The following is a 20,779-nucleotide window of genomic DNA, read 5'->3' on the forward strand; positions in this document are numbered from 1 at the left end:
AATTGTTGCTGTTGGCGCGACTACTTGCTACTTAAGCAAGCGCACCCCACTGACTTTGTGCGCATTCACTCGTCTGGCGTTGCCACCTGTGCTGCCTCATGTACTCCTTCGTTTACTTTGGCCTTTTGCATACACCATACCTTAATATTGTTGTTGTTGTTGTAGTTAATGTACATAACTCGTACTACAACACAAGAAGTAAGCCAATGGCTTTCAAGGCTGTGCACCAGTCGAGTTTATCCACAACCGGTGAACCGTACAACTGACACACTTCACTGCAGCCGCAGTTCTTTACCCATCGTAGCCGCTCTTAAGTGGCAATAAAGGCGGACGGTACAAAATGGAAGGCGGCAGGAGCACGAGTATGTTGGTGCGCAACAGAAAAATTGTGGCGAAAATGTAAAATAAATTAAAACTCCTCAAATACATTAAAGAGGGAAATAATACTATAAATCGACTAAATATAATATATAGGCTAAATATTTATAAGAGTTATATGAACTCATTAAATTAAGAAAAAACATTAACTTCGGATGCGGTGATGAAGGTAGTATCACATTCGAATTTATTATAGCAAATATATTTATAACTAAATCTAAAAATCAGCCAACGGTGATCATCCAACGGAAAAGGTTTTGCCAGTTACTCCTAGCCACGTTTTTTGATATAAATACGCTTGCAGTCGAATTACTTGTATATGGCAGCTATATGCTATAGTGGTCCGATCCGAACAAAATCGGACATTGTAGCGTTGGCGTTTGACAATAATCTATGCCAAATTTCGTGAAGATATCTTGTCAACCATAGTGGACATGGGTAAACCGATTCAGCTCGTCATGCTTATCATTTATATAATATAAACATTTTATAGGGTCTCTGACTTCCTTTTGGGTGTCACAAACTTTGTGGCAAACTTAATACTCGTATATCTGTTTCAGGTTATAATGAAATTAGAAGCGGAAATACCTTCATACCTTCTTCTAGATCCCATATACCCGGCCAAATAAAGCCGTATCTTTTATCTTTATTCGGTACGAATTTATTGTTCTCAGTTAGTCTGGTGAACTTTACTCCGTATGTGTTGGTAACAATGCGAGATATTAATAAAATTGGTAAGTATATTACAATTAATGTAACAATTAACATCAGGTTGCAAAAATGAATTAAACAAATTTATTTAACATTTAAATTGAAACCTTTTATTTTTGTCGGTTATAGCCGAGTTAATCCAACCTATCGTTTCTTCTTTTCGCTAATTGGAGATACCAAACGGAGCCAAATCCTTCTCTACATCATCTCTCTAACGGAGTGGGAGCCTTCCTCTGCTTCCAACGGCGGGTACGGTACGGGATCGAATACGTTCAAAGATAGAGTGTTCTTATCCATTCGATCTGTCCTGAGTATATCATACAGCTCATCATTCCATCGACTGCGGTATCGCCGTTGCCAATGCGGAAAGAACCATACATCTTTTCCAAAACCTTTCTCTCAAAAACTCCTTACGCCGACTCATCACATGTTGTCATTGTTAATGCCTGCGTACCATACTGCAATGGGAATGATGAGGCACTTTTAGAGTTTGGTCTTTGTTTCAATATTCTACTCAGTCTAAAGTAGCACCTATTGGTAAGAGTGATTCTGTGTAAGATTTCAACTCTGAAATTGTTGTTAAGTTTAATGCTCGTGCCAAGTAAGACGAAATTATCTATGACTTCCAAGTCTACAAAGTCGTGTGAGCCAAGTAGCAAATACGACTGTTTGTTTGATATTTCGTCTTGTCCTCATTCACTATCAGACGCGCTTTCTTATTCAGTCTGGATATACTGTACCGCACAGAACTAGCAGTACGGTTGTTGAGGCCAATGATATCAATATAATCGGCTATCGCCAGTAGCTGTACACTCTTATAAAAAATTATCGTCTGAAACCTCATTTGGTATCGAACCGGTCGGTTGCTTAACGTCAATTTACACAACCGTATTAATTTTGTGCCCTCTGTCGAAGGCGACTTTAAAATGGACTAAAAGGTGATGTGAGTCGATGTTCTCATCATTTTTCCAATGTTTTTCTTATGCTGAATATCTAGTCATCTTCGCTTGCAGCTGTTCGTAAAGGCCTTGATATGCCGTCCCTCATTTCAATACCGAGTTGCTGGTTTAACTACAAATACCGGATTGAAAAATAAAAAAAATGTTATCCTAAGTTTAAAACTAAAAACAAAAATTATTATTGAATTCAAATTATTTGGCGCTTAAGTACAGTGTGTTATACCATTTTGATCTAGAGCTCGCACAAAGCCATCATATTCAATACTAGACCAGGAGTTTGCCGATTACTTACCATACACACGCAAACGGTTTATGCCAATCAATTCAATAATCAATTTTATAACCTCGCAACATGTTGCACAGCGAATAATAGCTTTGTTCACCTAACGGTTGCTTGTATCACCGCAAACTAATCGAGATATATGCGGAGTTATAACGGTAGAAAGCCCGCCTTAGGTATGTATATTACCGTGACTTTCCTCCAAGGTAATATACTGGCGGACTGTTACCACCTCGTCCCCGCTCACGTCGTGAAACTGTGGTATCTATTACCAGTCGGCACTCTCAGGGAGGGTTCAGTTGAGGACCTCTAAGTGTAGTTTGGACCATTTTTAATACGTCATGATCTGTATTTTTCACAATTTCATCATGGTTATTTAATTTTATTATTAAAATAATTGTTCTCCAATTGCAAGTTTTCGTGTGCTTTTACCAGTGTAGAAAATCCACAAATTATTCATGAATAACCATTACATTTACTTAAACTAACAGTTTGGTTTGGTTTTTGGTATAGATCGATGATATCCAACTTTTTATGACCGCAATTGGAAGAAGTTGATCTTGAAAATATCTGGTTCCAACAAAACGGGGCTACGTGCCACACAGCACAAGCAACAACCGAATTATTGTGAGAAAAATTTGGAAATTTCAAAAAATTATGACATTGAATGGCCTCTAAGAAGTTGTAATTTAACTCCATTAGACTTTTAAATTTCATCTGATTCTTTTACTTTACAGAATACGAAACATCATTGAAGTTATGCGAGTGAAACTTTGAACATATAGTGACACAAGATATTTAATCTAACGACGAAAAATGTTCGAAATTAGACTACAACTTTTCAAAGACCCAGACACCAAATATGTGGAAACCATTGAATTTGGCTGATTTTTTACCAAACATATCGGTCACTCTTTGAGTTTTAGTATTGAAATTCGGGGAGAATATTTTCGTGATGACAGCATGCCCTTGTGCTAAAAATGGGTAAAATCGGATCAATACTTCCCTTAGCTCCCAAACACCTAATATTAATATTTTCGAACTTCCGGTTGATGGGTCAATATGTAAGATATCTAATGAAATTCCAAAAGAATCTGTTTCTAATAATAGTGAATCTTCTTGCCTATGATTGTAAATAATGGATGCTATACTTCTTACTTTTAATTGATTTTATCATTCCGGTTTTGCAATTTTAATTACATTACAATTCCCTACCCTGTTAAACATGCAATAAACATCAAGATTAGAATTAAAAAAATTTCGGGTAGTAATGTTATTTTGTGACTCGGTAAAACTAATATGTAATCAGCGGTACTTTTAATAATATACATATGTGTGTTGTGAGATCATACTAATATATATATAGTTCAAGATATATATATATATATATATATATAACTGTATTATATATTGAATATATATTAATGTGTAAGTCGTAAAATTAACAAAATAGTAAAATGACATTCACTTAACAACTCATAATGGTAACTAACTATTAACTATTAATTGTGTTTATGCAATTCTCGCAGAGTTACACATATAGTATAAAATTAATTTCACAGTTTGATAAGCATTAAAATTTAAATTGATATTTTGAACGATTGTAAGCTGGCGAGTATATTTAGTGGAAATGAGCTGCGTCGTTATATTTAGTGCATTCAAGAGCATATACTCGTATAATGTGTATAAAATTTATTATATCCATTTATGTATATGTATTCTCACAATAATGACAATACGTACACATACCTACATAAGAGGCTTAGGATGCCATGAAAATTACAGATATTAATTGAGAAATTTTCGGAAAGGTCACTGCCATTGAATGAATATTACTGTTCAGCATCAATGCATTCATATATTGCAAAATACATATATGTACATATGAATTTGTATTCAGGTATTGTTTGCGTTATATGCTCATATTGCTTTATATTCGGCTTACGAACAGAACAATTGCAGTAAAGTCAAAAGTTGCACATCATCATCATCATAAAGTGATGTGCTGTGCACTTTATACAATAACTGTAATGTATAATGAAGTAAGTCGAGAAATTCGTTTCCATTAGCTACCAAATTTTCTCATTTCAACTGAGCTCATCTTACTTATACCTATAAACATATGAATCATGAAATTAATGATTTTTAAACCAAATTATCAGTGGCAAAGAGCAGTTTTCCGATCATTTTTCAAGTTGGTTTCTGAAATAGGTTTGAATAATAAAATACTTGTATTATAATGAATCCGAGGGAAAAAATTAATAAATGAATGGAGAATCAACATTGATTATTCGACGAAATCGTGAATAAATTACACTCAAATTCGGTGTTTTATGTTTGAGAATTCTGACATTAGTTATATGAGGGCTAGGACACAAAGATGTACCGTTATTAGAAAAACACGCTCACTCAATTGTATTAAGATAACCCACATTCTGGCCGATATTGACTCATTTTCATCATATAGACATCCTACTATGAGAAAAGGGCTCTCTCCGAATTTCAATTATATATCTAACACATTGACTGATATTTTCAACAAAAAGTCAGACATATGCACTAGGTCTATATTTTCTATATATGGCATTTGAATCGTTATAGATTTTGACAGCTTTAAGACTTGAGACGGCATATTTTAAAGGCACTATTTGTGCAAAGTTCCATTCCGGTTGAAATTGGTTTATATGTTCCAGGGACTTACGTTTTCACCTAAAGATGGGCAGTGTCACGCCGATTGTCCAATTTATTAATCGGCTCCTTTACAACTCGATTGTAAAACCTTATTTGTAAGATTTGATGTCCTTTTAGTTATTGATGAATCGTACTTTAAATAGTTTTAATCAAAATCATTATATGTGGAGCGGGCGGGGTCAACATCCGGTTTTAACCTATTTATTTATTTATACATTAAATCTATAATGGGTCGGGCCACAACCCATTTTTAAAGATTTTCAAACCACAAATGATGGCATTAAAGTTTTTTATCTTAATTTGCGGCTTAGTTACGGCAGTTTATTTGTGGGGCATGGCAGTGGCACCCTTAACCGCACACCCAAAAACAAATTACGTACACTACTACCCTAAGTCCCCAGAACTCATTATATTAAGAAAAAAACCACCAAAGGTATTATTTTTTTCAACATTTTATTTAATAGAGAGGTACACCTTAGTGTTTTTATCATACGATAATCCTAAAAAATCATATAAAAATATTAAAAAATAAAGACTCCAAATTAAGCGAAAGTAAATCATAAAAATAGTGCTTTATACATTTCACTTAAGCATAACATATATAATAATAAAAGAGCTTTAGAAGGTTTTCTTTCCATTTAAAATAAAAGATCGTGCAACGGGTGAAGTTACTAAATCGAAACACATGTTAAATATATTTTTTGGCACATGTAACACAAATTGGTTGTTTGGAAGTTAAACAAGGTAAGTAGTTTTGTTGGACACAGTTATTCTAAGTAAGTAATGAATTCTTCATTACTGTATCAAAAATTTTGATAAAAACGTCTGCAGAACTAAGATCCATCATCTGTTGAGAGTTCATGCGTATGAGGTTATGTGTATCAATTGAACTTTTCGTATCGAAGCGACCACTGACCATTTGAATCTATTCTTACCATATAAATAATTATAATCTGCCATTTACTATTCTTCATCTTCATCCTCGATATCACTATTGGAATATTCTGTAGCAGAACCATGGTCAGTTGGAATGAAATCAGCATGACTTTTTTCGAAAATACTTCAAAAATACAATTTGAGAAGATCCTGCACGATCAAACCATACTTTTTCCAAAACGCTTCCATTCTCATCCTTCTCGGGCCAATTTAAACTTTTTATGGTTTCATCAATTTTACGCAAGTTACAGCTTGCACGGACGGACTGACAGACAGTCAACCGGATTTCAACTCGTCTCGTCATCCTGATCATTTATATATACACAACTCTATATCTATCTCGATTAGTTTTTGGTGTTACAAACAACCGTTAGGTGAACAAAACTTTGACAGTCTGTAGCAAGATGTTGCTAGAATACATAAATAATCAAACAGCAACTAATATATACATTTGTTATATTAAAATTAAAACATCAGGGATTAAGGAAGTCTATGATTTTCAAAAACAAAGTTTGGCTTAAGGCATCTCGAAACATTATTCAATTGGTAAATGCTGAAAAAAAAATTCAAAAGTTTATTGTTTCCGATAACATAAGTTCCTACAACTTCTGACGCTATTGAAAAAGGTAATCCCGAAGATTGACTCGGTAGCCGCCATATTAATTCAAACCATTATGCAAAAATTACATGTTTATTAAAGCCTTAACGAGGATGGGCTTTTGAAGGGCTCTAGACTAGCCCAACCCGTTTTTAAAGTCATCGACCCTATTATTTAACTAATTACTCAACTTAATGTAACAAGATTTCAGCATAAAAAATGTATATAATCATATGAAACAAACCGTTACTTTGGAAGCCCTTCTCGCGCCATCTATTGGTAAAAAAAAGTCAAACTGTTTTATTAACAATAGCAGCAACAGCAATGTGAATAGTCAATTTTATTGATTGGATATACCTTGATTTAAGAAGCTTAAGTTTTGGTTTGAACAGTTTATAAATAAAATATAAAAACTGATTAAGCTAGTGCAAATTGTACTTAAAGTCCCGAAATTTCTTATCCTTCCTTAAAAGATATTTAATCTAAATATACCTATATAACATGTACATGTAAGTACATACGTACCTATCAGTTAAGGCTGTTGGCCCTTTACGTGTATGCGTGCACTACATCAAATTGTTATGCCGCATTTAAATTAATTTTCGCTAAATTACAGTGCAATAGCTAATTAATTTATTGAATAATTAATAATGATATTGTCGTTGTCAACCGACGACAAGAGCATCACATACATACACATATCCATACGCATGTGCAACCGCGCGTGCACACGCATATTATATACCCCCCTGTATCAGACGTGTGTATGTAAATATACATTTATATTTGTATGTGCGCCTACGTTAAAATATCAGCTTTGGGCTTCGTTGCCGTTATTCATGCAAAAACCGAAAGATGAGTGATGAGTTTGTCAAGCCACATAGCACTGTGTGTGAGCGTGCGTGCGTGTTACCCAGTACCCAACTGCGAGGTGTGTATATTCAATAAGTGTTTTTACGTACGAAATTTATTTATGATTATACGTCGCTATCGCGTACGTGTTTTTATATGGAAGCGTCCATAATTTATGCTAATAACAGTGAGAATTTACGAGGTTATTTAACCAGAGTATTTATTTACGAATATATTGCTGCGTAATAAATATCTATGATGATAATATACAGTTGCTTTTGTAATGACCATTTAATTTATTTCAGTACAATAATACAAGTTCATTTAAAACTGATTATTTCCACACAATTTGATCAGTATTTTTGATGACGAACACTTACATCATATTATATAACGGTCCATACTGCTACTTTTCCCAATGTGACTATCATTTCGGAAATAAGCATAATCTTGAATTTCACGCACATTTTCGCGCAAAAAAGCTCTTATATGAAGGTTTGCAGCAAAATTTTCGGTGAGGCGCGATTCCTTAACCAATCTCAGTTGTACGGTCAATGAAAGCAAAGCTAACATCGCCACCATACCATCATAATGGTTACTAACTTCTAGAGTCAAGGAGATCGGATATATTGTTACCTTAATGCCAAGCGTTGATGCAAACATAAAAAGTCGGAATGCGTTCCTTTTTCAGCGGCTTGTTCCCAGGTATAAACGCAGAGAAACGCCACCGCATACTCGCCGACGTGCAGCGCCTTCAAGTAGCTTCATATGTTGTTTTGAGCAGAAAGAAACATAATATTATACATAATTTTTGAAAAATTATTGTTATACATCTATGTATGTGATTTCATCATCATTTCCTGTATTTCCTGTATTAATCTTCGCAAGTTGGAGTTAGCAGACGGTCATTACAACGGATAATTTATGATGACTTAAACCTGTTTCCGTACAAATGTCCACAAAGTTCAAATAACAAGTCGGTTAAACCCTCTAGATTTGCCTATTCGTCTGTAATTTTGCCAAAAAATTATTGAAATGGCCGAAGAAGACAATAACTTGATAAATCGCCTGTTTATGTCTGATGAGGGCCATTAACGGAAATATACAACAGTAAAATTGCCGTATATGGAGTAAATCAAATCCATAAATAATCCACGAGACGGAATTTCACTCAGAAAAATTCTCCGTGTGGTGCGCAGTTTCATCAAGGTGTATTGACGGGCAATGCTTCTTTGAAGACAACGGTAACTATCAATGGGCACCGTTATTTAAAGATGTTGAATGAGTTTTTTTACAGAGAACTGTGCCGAAGACGTATCCCTTTCAATAGAGTTTGGTTCCAGCAAGATGGAGCAACTGCACATATAGCCAGATCGGTTATTGCAGAGCTCCGACAAAAATTTGACAACAAATTACAATAATATCAAGAAAATCTACCATTCAAATCACCTATACAAAACAAAACCCAGAAATCTGACTGAATTGAAGCAGTACCCTACCAAACTCGACGCAAAAGTCGTTCAATTTTGCTTGCGTATCGGAGTGCTTCACAGACAATAAGCAAATATCATCCGCATACAATAGTATAGTATATATTATATGAATACTGTATATTCTTCTGCGCTCGTCACCTATGTATCTGATTAGGTTGTTGTCTATAACAATAAGAACAAGTAAGGAAGGGCTAAGTTCCGAAACCGAACATTTTATACTCTTGGAACGTGCAACGCTACCTCTATACCACTATTAGTGTAAAGTTTTGTCAAAATATATTTATTGGTGCCTGATTTGTGTAAGACTCATATGGAATTAAAAATTTTTTTATATGGGAAGTAGGCGCCCATTTTCACAATATGACATAACATCGTTCGGATTATGTTATATATCGAATGTGGTTGAAATTGGTCGAGTATGTCCGGAGATATGTTCTTTCACCGAAATTTGGGCGGTGCAACGCCCATTGTCCAATTTTGACACCGGTTCCGGTGTAGTTCACAGCTGCCCCTTTCTACTGCGATCCCCTGTGCCATATTATACTCGTATATCTTAATTTAGTGCTTAGTTATGGCTTTTTGATATGTTTTCGATTAATCAAATGTTTACTCAAGTTATTGCTTGCACAGGCGGATGGACGGACAGACAGACAATCACTCGGAATTCAACTCGTCTCATCATCCTGATCATTTATATATATATATAACCCTATATCTAACTCGATTATTTTTAGGTGATACGCACAACCGTTAGGTAACAAAACTGTTATACCATACTCTGTAGCAACTTTGCGATGCTGTCTGAGAGCTCGTCATTGTGAAGTACTCTGCACCTTAAGTCTGTCAAACACCGTACTATAGTCAACAAAAACAAGTTAAGATGTCAACAACCATTGATTCGTTAACTCATCCGATTAACAGATCAACACACGAACGATTCGGGCAAAATCCGGCTTGTTGCTTTCTCAGGCATTATTTAATGCCGCTTAAAAGTATACTAGACAGTACCTTGGACTTAATGGAGAGATTCCGCGGTAGTTTTTACATTGAGAGTTAAGCGATATAGCTCTACATAAAGCAATGTTTATAGAAAATCGATCTTTTAGCTTAATGAACTAAAGCGATTTGAAAATGCATAACATGTCTTGAGGGGTTATTTAGGAAATAATTTTAATTTTTAAAGTTAAACCAATCTCCCAGCTATATTCGAATCGGCTGAGCCCATAGCCATCGTTGTCTCAAAACAATATGTTTTAATCTCAACACAAATTATCGTTCAGTCACCAGTTCAATCAACTGTTTCGTAGTGAAACGCGCCTCGTAAATAGCAGTTCAATAGCTTATGTAATCCCCACTGTAATAACATGACAATGGCAATTGAGCGGCACAAGGGCCAAACCTACAATATAATGAAAGATTTAGGAGCACAAAAACAACAACAAGGGTGTAATAAGTATACCGATTATATGTTAGGCAAATAATTGGCCCAACAACAACATGCGATTGTGCGAATTTGTGACAAATATCTGCTGTTGTTGTTGTCGGCGTTCAACATAAATATTTTTTAATCTATCGCTCGGGTGATAATAAACGATTTAACACTAAAATTTTCTCGATATCAATGCAAATGCGTTTGTTAAAGCTTAAAGTTTCAGCTGTGTGTGTGTGAGTATTACAATAAGTAAACACATACACATTCACGTACATATCAGCCTATTTTTGTGTTTAGCAGAAATTGTTGCTTGTAATACTTGTTCGACTTTTCGCAAATAATATAACAGCAGCTGGAAAATGGTTGTCGAATTGTTGTCATTTGCTCTTTGCTGTTTGTAATTTTTGTTCATGCGCCTAAACATATGTTTTTGGTTATTTAGAGTGGATTTAATAACTGTGATTTTGGTTTTGAAAATATTTACTGGTTTGCTGATTGTTGTGGGTGTGGAAAATTTAAGACAACTACAAAAGTGAGCAAGTCATTTAAGTCTGTCGACGAAATTAAGAGCAATTTTGTATGCATTCAGCCAAATATTCATTTGCTAAATTTTCTTTTAATTTAGCTGTTTAATATTTTTGAAATACTTAGTTACCACAGAGAAATTGCTGCGGTTTTCAGTCTTCCTATTATTTCGACTGAAGTGAAAACTGTGTACATTAAAGTGAATACATCAAGATAGGAAAGGAAAAACGTATTTAAACTAAGAGTTAGAAGTAGTAATTGTGAAAGCAAACTGACCAGAAAATCATTAAAAATGATCGGACAGTGAAGTTGCGTGATATAACTAACTTCGTAAAGACTTCAAAAGAACGTGTTGCATTATATTGCATGAGCGTTTGTCTATGAGAAAGCTATGTTCAAAGTGGGTGCCACGTTCGCTGACTGCTGACCAAAACAGCAACGTGTTGATGATTCTGAGCAGTGTTTGGCCATGTTGACACGTAAAAAATGGAATTTTTGCATCGATAAAAGGATAAAACCTGGATCCATCACTTCACTCCGGAATCAAAATCGTCATCTGAGTGGACAACAGCTGGTGAACCTCGTCCAAAACGGCCGAAAGCACAACAATCAGTTGGAAAGGTTATGGCCTCGGTATTTGGGATATGAAAGATGTTATATTCATTGTATATCATCTATTTTGAGAAGGGAAAAAACATCAATATTGACTATTATATTAGGTAAAGTAAAAAGTTCGCTCGGTTTTTTATTGATTTTTCAAAAGATGATAACTTTGTGCACATCTGTCCGATTTAAGTCAAATATGCGCCGTTTTGTTTGTAAACTTGTGGCCCACGAGATGCCAACTTCATTATTCCCCTATCGTAGAAAGCTGCGTCCCTATTAGCAAAAAACTCGGAGAGCCAATTTTCACAGGCCTCTCTTGAGGCCAACTTCTCACCATTAAGCGCGTTCGCCATGAACAGGAAAAGATGATAATCACTTGGTGCCAGGTCCGGACTATAAGGTGGGTGCATTAGGACCTTTCATCCGAGCTCCCGGAGCTTCTGGCGCGTCACCAAAGACGTGTGTGACCTGGCGCTGATGGAACACAATTCGGCCTCTGTTGATCAAAGATGGCCTCTTCTGGATGAGTGCTGCCTTCAAGCAGTAGAGGGCCGAATTGAGCGTTTGGCCATAGCGGAGCATCTCGTAGTAGATGATTCCTTGCCAATCCCACCAAACACACAGCAAAACATTCCTGGCCATCAATCCGGTCTTGGCCACCGTCTGGGCTGCTTCCCCGAGCTTTGACGACGACAGTTTGCGCTCGATGTTGTCGTAAGTGACCCATTTTTCATCGCCAGTCACAATCCGCTTCAGAAACGGGTCGATTTTGTTGTGACTCAGCAGCAATTCACGGATGGAAATTCGGTCCATCATTATTTTTTGCGTTAGTTCGTGTGGCACCCAAACATCGAGCTTCTTTTTGAATCCAAGGTTATGCAAAGGGTTCCAAACGGTTTTCTGGTTTATCTTCAATTCCTCAGCAATTAAATAAGTGCTCACGTGATGGTCTGTTTCCACTATTTCCATGATTTTATTGCAATTTTCGACGACAGGCCTCCCGACGCGTGGTGTATCTTTGACATCGATATTACCGGAACGGAACCTAGCAAACCACTTTTGTGCTACACGTTCGTTTACAGTATCGGGCCCATAAACTAAATTAATTTTGTCGCTTTGGCTGCTTTTTCGCCTTGATCGAAGAAAAATTGTAAAATATAGCGAATTTTCTCTTTGCTGGTGTCCATCTTTGACGAGCGCTCACAACGTACAATCGAAAAACTGTCAAAGACAAACTTTTAGCGCGAATAATGTTATATGGGAAGTAGGGGTGGCTCTAGACCTATTTCATCCATTTCCGCACTGTAATATACAATTATTAGAAGAACGTTACGTACTGAATTTCATTCATTTTCACAGTGTCGGTAGAGGTTCTTAAAGTTCTAAGCGAATTTTGTTATTATAGCTTTAGTGATTTTGGAGATATGTAGATTAAACGTATTGGAGAGCTTGCCCAAGTTTTTTTTTTAATTTTTAGCCCACAGGTGCTCCTTGCTATTGATATCCCCTGTAACAAATTACAATTTTATATCTTAACTTTGTGTTTAGTTATAGCCTTTTATATGTTTTGGATTAACGGCGTTTTGTGGGCGAGGCAATGGTCCCAATACGCCCATCTACGAACTCGCTCCTACTTTTTTGCCAAAGAACACGTGTACAAAGTTTTAGATTGCACGGACAAACGGACGGACATTCACTCACCCGGATTTCAGCTCGCCTTATTCCCCCTAGGAAGATTAAAAATAAAATATATGAGAATCAGAATGTTTTTGCTATTAGTCCCGTTAGTAAACAAATCTGAATGGTTTGAATTAATAATATAAGTCCTATAGCTAAAGGGTGGTTTATTTGAATGAAAATTAATCTTGAGATTAATATGGAAGAATATAGGAAGAGTTGTATAATTGCAGAAGGTAGTTTAATTAAAATATTAATTTGGGTATTATTAATAAAGTTGTGATAAAGATGTGGTGTGTTGATGAATCGAATGTTATGTGTTCGTATGGTGCCATGTATGGTGTTATATTTTTTTGGGGGCGGCTTAACCCATTTAGCCACTGTGTCTCATCAAAGAAACACCTAAGTACTAGCGGCAGTGACCCTGCCCGCTTATATAGTTATGTAAATATCTCCCAGACTACTAAAGGTATACATATTACCCAAACTTTATGGCAATTTTTCTTTCTAGCATTTCATCATGCCATGTGAAAATATATATATGAGACCACGCCTATGGTATGCCAACGGTTATATTGAAAACTAATGAAAATCGCTAAATTAATACGTCAGAAGCTTTTAACTTTATAGTACGGAAGAACTGCATGTGAGCTGATATAAAAAATGGTAAAAGGTGTGGCACCGCACTCTTTTAGATGAATTAGGCATTGTGTGGATTACCTTAATGAAATTTATAAGTCACATGTTTTTGTTAATTTTTTTCCCTTGTGCTAAAAGTGGATAAAATCGGTTTAGTATTTCTCTCCGCTTCCACATTCCTATTGTAAGGTCTTTAAAGCATCATACTGTTTCGTACAGTATATAAATTTATATTTGTATTTTTTTATATATTGTATTCATATATGGGTGTATGCATTAATTCGTGCGGCTTTTTTACGAAAATTAAGACTTTATTGTGAAAAATTGTTATACATTTAATGTTTAAAGTATTACCCATCGGAAGCTATGATGTTTGCCCATCTTTCTGGCAGTTTGTGGATCCCATCCCAAAAGAACTTCTCCGGCTTGGAGGTCAAGAAAGAATCAATCCAATTTCTGATACCCTGTTCTGAAGAGAAGCGTACTCCGGTGAGGGCATTCTGCATTGATCTGAACAAGTGGTAATCGGAAGGTGCTATGTCTGGGCTATAAGGCGGGTGAGCTAGAACTTCCCACTCACAGTTTTCCAAATAGTTTTTAACTGGCCTTGCAACATGTGGCCGAGCGTTGTCATGATGAAAAATTATTGATTCGTGTCTGGTCGCATATTCTGGTCGTTTTTCCGCGATGGCCTTTTTCAAACGAATCAATTGTTTTCGGTAGAGGTCCCCATTGATCGTCTGACCCGATTTCAATAGCTCATAATAGAGCACACCCTTGTGGTCCCACCAAATACATAGCATAACCTTAGCAGCATGGATATTCGGCTTTGCCGTGGATGTTGATGGTTGGCCGGGCTTCACATACGATTTCTTGCGCTTTGGGTTATCATAATGAATCCATTTTTATCGCCAGCAAAAACGACTTCTTTTGGTGGCGTTGAAGCAACATTTCCGACATGTAGAATCGACGTTCGACGTCTCTTAGCTTTAATTCATAAGGCACCCAATTTCCAAGCTTCTGGATGAATCCTAATGATTTTAATCGTCTGGAAACGGTTGCTTGATCAACTCCTAATACTTTTGCATGCATCTGCGTCGAGAAATGTCTCCAATTCTTCGTCTTGAAGTTTGTTTGGCTGTCCGGGTCGTTCTCCGTCGTCTAAGTCGAAATTGCCACTTTTAAACCGTGCAAACCACTTTTGGCACGTTCGTTCGGCTAAAGCATGGTCACCATAAACGTCCAGTAAAATACGATGGCTTTCGGCAGCACTTTTCTTCATGTTAAAATAATGAAGAAGAACTCCCCGCAAAAACACTTTATCTGGTACAAATTTCGACATTTTCAAATGAATGAAACAAATTGTTGTTCACGCTCAAACAATTTATATCTACTGAAAACGACGCGAAATGGCAGTACCTTTGAAATGAATATAGACACAGATGAATACGACGCGAAATAATACTAGTAGAGCCCTTTCTTAGAAAACCGCACGAATTAATGCATACATTATTTAATATTTAAGATACTTTGGGAAAACTAAGTCGTATAATCATTGATATACATATTTAAGTTTAACTGGGGGAAATCGGTCCATGAATTACTCCAGCGCCTCTATGCTATATACAATGATTATTATAATCAGCCCAGATCTTCTCCTAACCACGACATAGCGATTTTCGATTTTTTACTTATTGAAAATTATTGTCGTGTGTTTAGTCGCAAACTCCGGCTACTTTTAAACATTTGGAAATAGCTGCTTGAGTGACTGCCAAAGATTCTGCGAGCTCTTCTTCTGTTGGCAACAATCTTTATCGAGTAATGCTTCGAGTTCCTCATCTTCAAAAGTTTTTGCCCGCCCAAAATGTTATGGGTCTTCCAAAAAAAAATCACCCCTTTTTAACCGTGCAAACCTATTTTGGCATGTTCGCTCAGCTGGAAAATCTTCACCAAAAACTTCCACCAAAATATTAAAAAATAGAGAAACTCCACGCAAAAACATTTCTCCAGCCATAAATTTATTCATATTTGAGTGAAAAAATATTCATTGTTGCTTATGCATCGCATAAGTGACATTTATTGCAAAGGATGCACTTTCCAACGATTGTTCGGAACTGCACGAATATAATTATACACCCAATACATTACAAAAAACACATTATTAAAAATACTATTAAAAACTATATAATAATGCAATCTAATCCCTTAAATTTGACTGTTTCCACATTTCGAATAGAAAAAACTAACAACTACAATCTGCCATCAATACTACTCACCATAAATTTTATATTTTCCTTCGATTTCCAATCGTTTTGGTGAAACTACTCAATTGCCTGAGCAGATTATATCCGCAATGATCACGGATTTACTTTGAGTGTCCGTCGAACGTTTAATGCCTGCCTTTGAATTGGACTGCTTGTCTAAGGTTTACTGCAGTCCAATGCTTGTCAAAGTGACTGGCTCTCAACTTGTTTGATTATGTGTTGGTGTGAGGGTGAGTGTATAACAGTCAATAGTTTGGTTTGTTTTACTCATTTTGTGTTTGTTTGCATGACATTTGCTGTACATTCTCTAAACTCTCCGTGCCTCTTGCGCGCCTTCTTCCAGGAGGAAACTGAAATGAATCCTTTTTCAGCAAATATTACTGAACATCCACACACATGTTAAACGTTATCTTAAGTAGCGGTGTGTATATCCAGTGATAGACAATATAAGTATTTAAGCAGGCGAATCCCGCATTAGACATGTGAGTAGCAGCTACATATGTACACACACACACATAACCGTACACAGCTCGGCCATCAAATGTCTTTTTTCAGTATTTTGTTTCGGCATTTCCTGCCTTTCTCCTTTACTTCCTTTTCCCTTTTTATTTGCCTAAAATGCTTCTCCCACCCCACTCAGGGGGTTAAGCGAACATGTGCGAATGTCAGAAGTGAAAATCGAATAGGATATGATAACGAGTAAGCGATTATAGTGGATGGCAAACAAACAGGCGATACGGCAAAAAAGAAACGGTCAATTGGTCAAATAAATGTTGGTGTGCGCAAATATGCAGACACACACTTGTGCACATACGAGTTTATTGGGGATATATCCATAGCGGTTCGTGTGTACTTCGTCAATCCATCTAACCAAATACTCGGTTTGGCTATAAAAATTTGTATTTTCATTGCCCATCGATTCGGTAGCAGCCCGCAATCGCTTGTTTGCCTTTGGATTTATTTTGCGGTCGAATTGATGATCATTAATCCTTCAGTGGACCGTAGCGAAGGCGTTGAAGCATTCGCCATCCACTGCACGAAACTTAATACCAGACTTCAGCACTCGTTAGAGGAGCCAAAAATGAGCATGTAATCACAAGTGCGTTTGTGTGCATTTTTGGTTATGCGCGGTAAGGCCCAAAAACAAATTACTTGATGCATCCCTTCGTGAATAGGTTGGTGCGACGTCAAAGACGGTCTGAAATACACAGTGAGTATTTGAAGCGGTCACTAGGAAAGTTTTTGGGAAAATTGCATTTAAGAGTTCTGTAACCAAATTACTTACCAAATATCAATATGGGAATGCTTAGCTATGTCCGTCTATATATCTATATACGAACTATACGATATCGACCTGAAATTATGCACACGTTCTTTTCTCACCAAGCTGCTTATTTGTCGGAAACGCCGATATTGGACAACTACATGTTAGCATATAGCTTCCATGCAAACTGACCGGTAAAACTCAAGACCTTGTGTGGAGAACTGCTTATTTGGAAAGGTATCGTCACGATATTGCTCGGATCTCTATAGCATATAGCTGTCAAAAAAATAAACCGATAAATATTAAGATAAAGATCTATTTATACACCTTTTTGCTATAAAAAATTAAGCTGTGAAGGTGATTGTTTTTGATTTCAGATGAGATAAGAGTAAAATGCGTGATAACCGAGATACGTAAGAGTTACGCTTTCTATTTTAACAATCCGCAACTTTGTGTTTTTTCTTCGAAAATTTTATTTGTTAACTCCTACAGTTAAATAAATAAATAATGTAACAAACCCCACTCTAATTTCAAATAAAGCGCTTTAGTTGGAGTGTATTTACCGCTTTTTATAATTGTATTTAATCCGCACAGCTTCGCTTCTTCTCTAAACTCGAAAAGTTTCACAAGTAGTTAAAATTCTCAACTTGGCTTCAGCACAAAGCAAGAATTATACTTAGCCACAACGATTTTCTTCACATATGATATAAGACGATTATGACTAATTAGCAACACTTTCTTTTATTACAGCAAAACTTTACTCGCAGAATAGAGATGGGGTTGCAAATGCGTTCTGCGAAATGGTGGAAATATTCTGTAGAAATTAAATGAACTTAAGTGGCTACACTTCGCAGGTTAAAAAACACCGGTTTAGAGTTGTGTAGCTGTAGCCTCGTTAAAGACAAAAAGAGCACAAATAGCATTCAAACCGGCCAGTACGGAAGTTCAAAAAATTTATTTATCGCAAAACTTTAGTTGTTGCTGGTAATCTAAGCCATTATGTACCTAATTCGAAAACAAAATTTGTGGATTATGGAAACAAAGTCGTTCTGACCGAGATTGTGTGTTTTCGATGAGTTTTTATTGACAGTTCACACACATATTTGTTTACATTTGTTATGTGGAAGAACAGTGACGGTCATCTGATGGGTAATATGACAGTCATTTCAGTTTCTATCATTTTCTTAAGAGCCTTGTTTTCTTTTTGTTTGTTTGTTTTGTTTTTTCTGAGTCATTGCTGACCATAAATCCGTCAGAGCTGAAAATTGTCAGTTATGACTGAAACGCTATCAGAAGTGAAAAATTCTTTTGCACAGTAGGTAATAAATGAATGCAACAAAAAATATAATAAAATATGAAAATATAAAAATAAATTTTCTCTTGATGCCATCTCCTCCTCTCAATAGCTCTGCGTACGTCTTTCTCTAATCAGTAGATAGTTCTGAATTTAAAAATGCAAATGTAAATTAACAGTACTGACATATCAAATATGAGTGTATTGGTGAACCCATCAGCAGTTTCTTATAGGGTACGTTTAGGCCAATTATGGAATGTAAACAAATTGTCAACTGACATTTAGGGCTGGCAAAATATGTCTTCTAATAATATCGATTAAACTAGAGCAGGCACCGATTATAATGAGTAGAATGTAAGTTTTCAAGGGGTTTTCAGCGAAAACTGTGTTTTCGTTTCACAGATTTTGTATGGATGAAAACACAAGTTTTCGCGTGAAAACCTCTTTTGTCTATGAAAATACGAATTTTGTGTCGGTGCGAACATAGTATAGTAAGTCCATTCGGGTTCGGCTGGATGCGTTAGAAAGATGACATTTCGTACTAAATGGTTTTCTCAGTCAGTTTTGTGATTAATTGACTCAGTTTTATTTGAGCGCGCGTCAAAGATGCAAAAAAACGTAAGCCAGGCTGCTGAAAATGAGAATAGCGTTTATGGTCCTGATACTGTAACAGCCAATCATGCGCAATTTTGGTTCCGTCGATTCCGTTGCGGTAATTTCGATGTCAAGGTGCATCTTTGCTCCTTCGCTCTGGAAGACCAATTAACAAAAAAGTCAATAAAATAATGGAAATCGCCGGGTCCAAACATCGATTACAATTGTCCAGGATCTAAACGTTGTACAAAAAACCGTTTGGAACCATTTAAATAAGGCTAGATACGCAAAGTAATAATTAAAGCATTCAATTTCATACAAAAATGATGGATTTCTTTTTACTACACCAATATTTTATAGAATCTCCGACGTTCTCTTCTGGGTGTTACAACCTTCGTGGAAAATTTAATATACCTTGTTCAGTTTAAAAAGAGCAATTCCCACTATCGTCAAAACTAATCCGGTTTTTATCCAAACAAAGGCTGTCCATTCCATGATTTAACCCTTTAAATGGGTAAGCAGCAAGTTAAGTTAGTTGTCGGAGAAATTTCTATTAATTGGATTTTTTAATCAAGTTAAAAAAAATTGCCTTGTAAGATATGTAGCCTTTATTTTTTTAAACATCCATACATATACAAGGTGTGTCCTAAAAATAACCGAACTTTTTGGATCTAAAATAAATGCACATTGCATTATCTTCGAAATTTATTATTTACTTAAAATAAGTTTTGAAATTAGAAAATAGTGAAATGGTGATATCTATACCCTTGTTAATTTTTATACCCTGAAGAGGCCATATTAAGGGGCACACACAGTGTGAAATTTTAAAAATATCAATTTATTCCATATTTCAAAAGCCTATCCTTGAAAAATAACATAATAAAATTTCAAATCGATAACTCAAATAGTTTTTGAGTTACAGCTATTTAAAGAGAAAAACATCAGTTTAATCAGCTGTAACAGTTAATCACTAAACGAGTTTTTCGCAAAAGTGCATTTTTCGAATTTGTCATTTGACAAGATATCTTCAAGAAATTTGGGAGAAAACGCCCACAGACCTTTCTTTTACCAAAATCTTCTGTTAAAGTTCCCTAAATAATGCTTTTACTAATATTTTATTCTTTACCCAACTTTCTTGTAGTAAAATTTTCATAAATATCAATAGTTTCGCGAACCTTTTCCACCAATTCAGCACCATTACTGGCTTCTGAACGACCCAGTGGTCGTTAAAATCCTCATGACATTCACAATACAAATCGCGTTAACCACCTATAAGCGTGAGTACCACTTTTACAAGCATCACCGGTTGTGAAAACTGTCCATCCATGGTTGGTATAGCATATGCTTGGACGTTAACCTTTTTTATACTTATAAAACGGTGAAGAATTTTACGTTTTGCTTTGAAATGTAAAGTGCCGAAACATAAGTATATCTGCTCTTTCTATGGACTCTCTTGTATAAACATAAGTACTACTACTCTACTTTCTTCTAGTAGTTTGCAAAATTCGGAAAATGAAGATTCCGGTACTTGCAAGTTTTGTATTCACATTGGTGTTGGGTGGTAAATCGTATTTGATAATACTATT

General features: G+C 35.9%; 1 long non-coding RNA gene across 2 annotated transcripts in view; it reads right to left on the reverse strand.

Moving 5' to 3' along the window:
* Nucleotides 1-906: 906 nt before the first annotated feature.
* LOC118679990 (uncharacterized) overlaps nt 907-20,779 on the reverse strand; it is a 102,486-nt gene continuing 82,613 nt past the window's right edge. The window contains exons 5-7 of one of the 2 annotated variants that reach the window (XR_004975517.2): nt 17,327-17,581; nt 16,054-17,239; nt 907-2,160 (exon numbers count right to left, since the gene is read on the reverse strand). This is a non-coding gene — a long non-coding RNA (uncharacterized lncRNA). Of the gene's footprint in view, nt 2,161-15,852; nt 17,240-17,326; nt 17,582-20,779 lie in introns of those variants that run through there. The other variant, XR_011398089.1, reaches the window with a different exon arrangement.

Source organism: Bactrocera oleae, chromosome 2 (assembly GCF_042242935.1).
Source record: "Bactrocera oleae isolate idBacOlea1 chromosome 2, idBacOlea1, whole genome shotgun sequence".
Classification (NCBI taxonomy): Eukaryota; Metazoa; Arthropoda; class Insecta; order Diptera; family Tephritidae; genus Bactrocera; species Bactrocera oleae.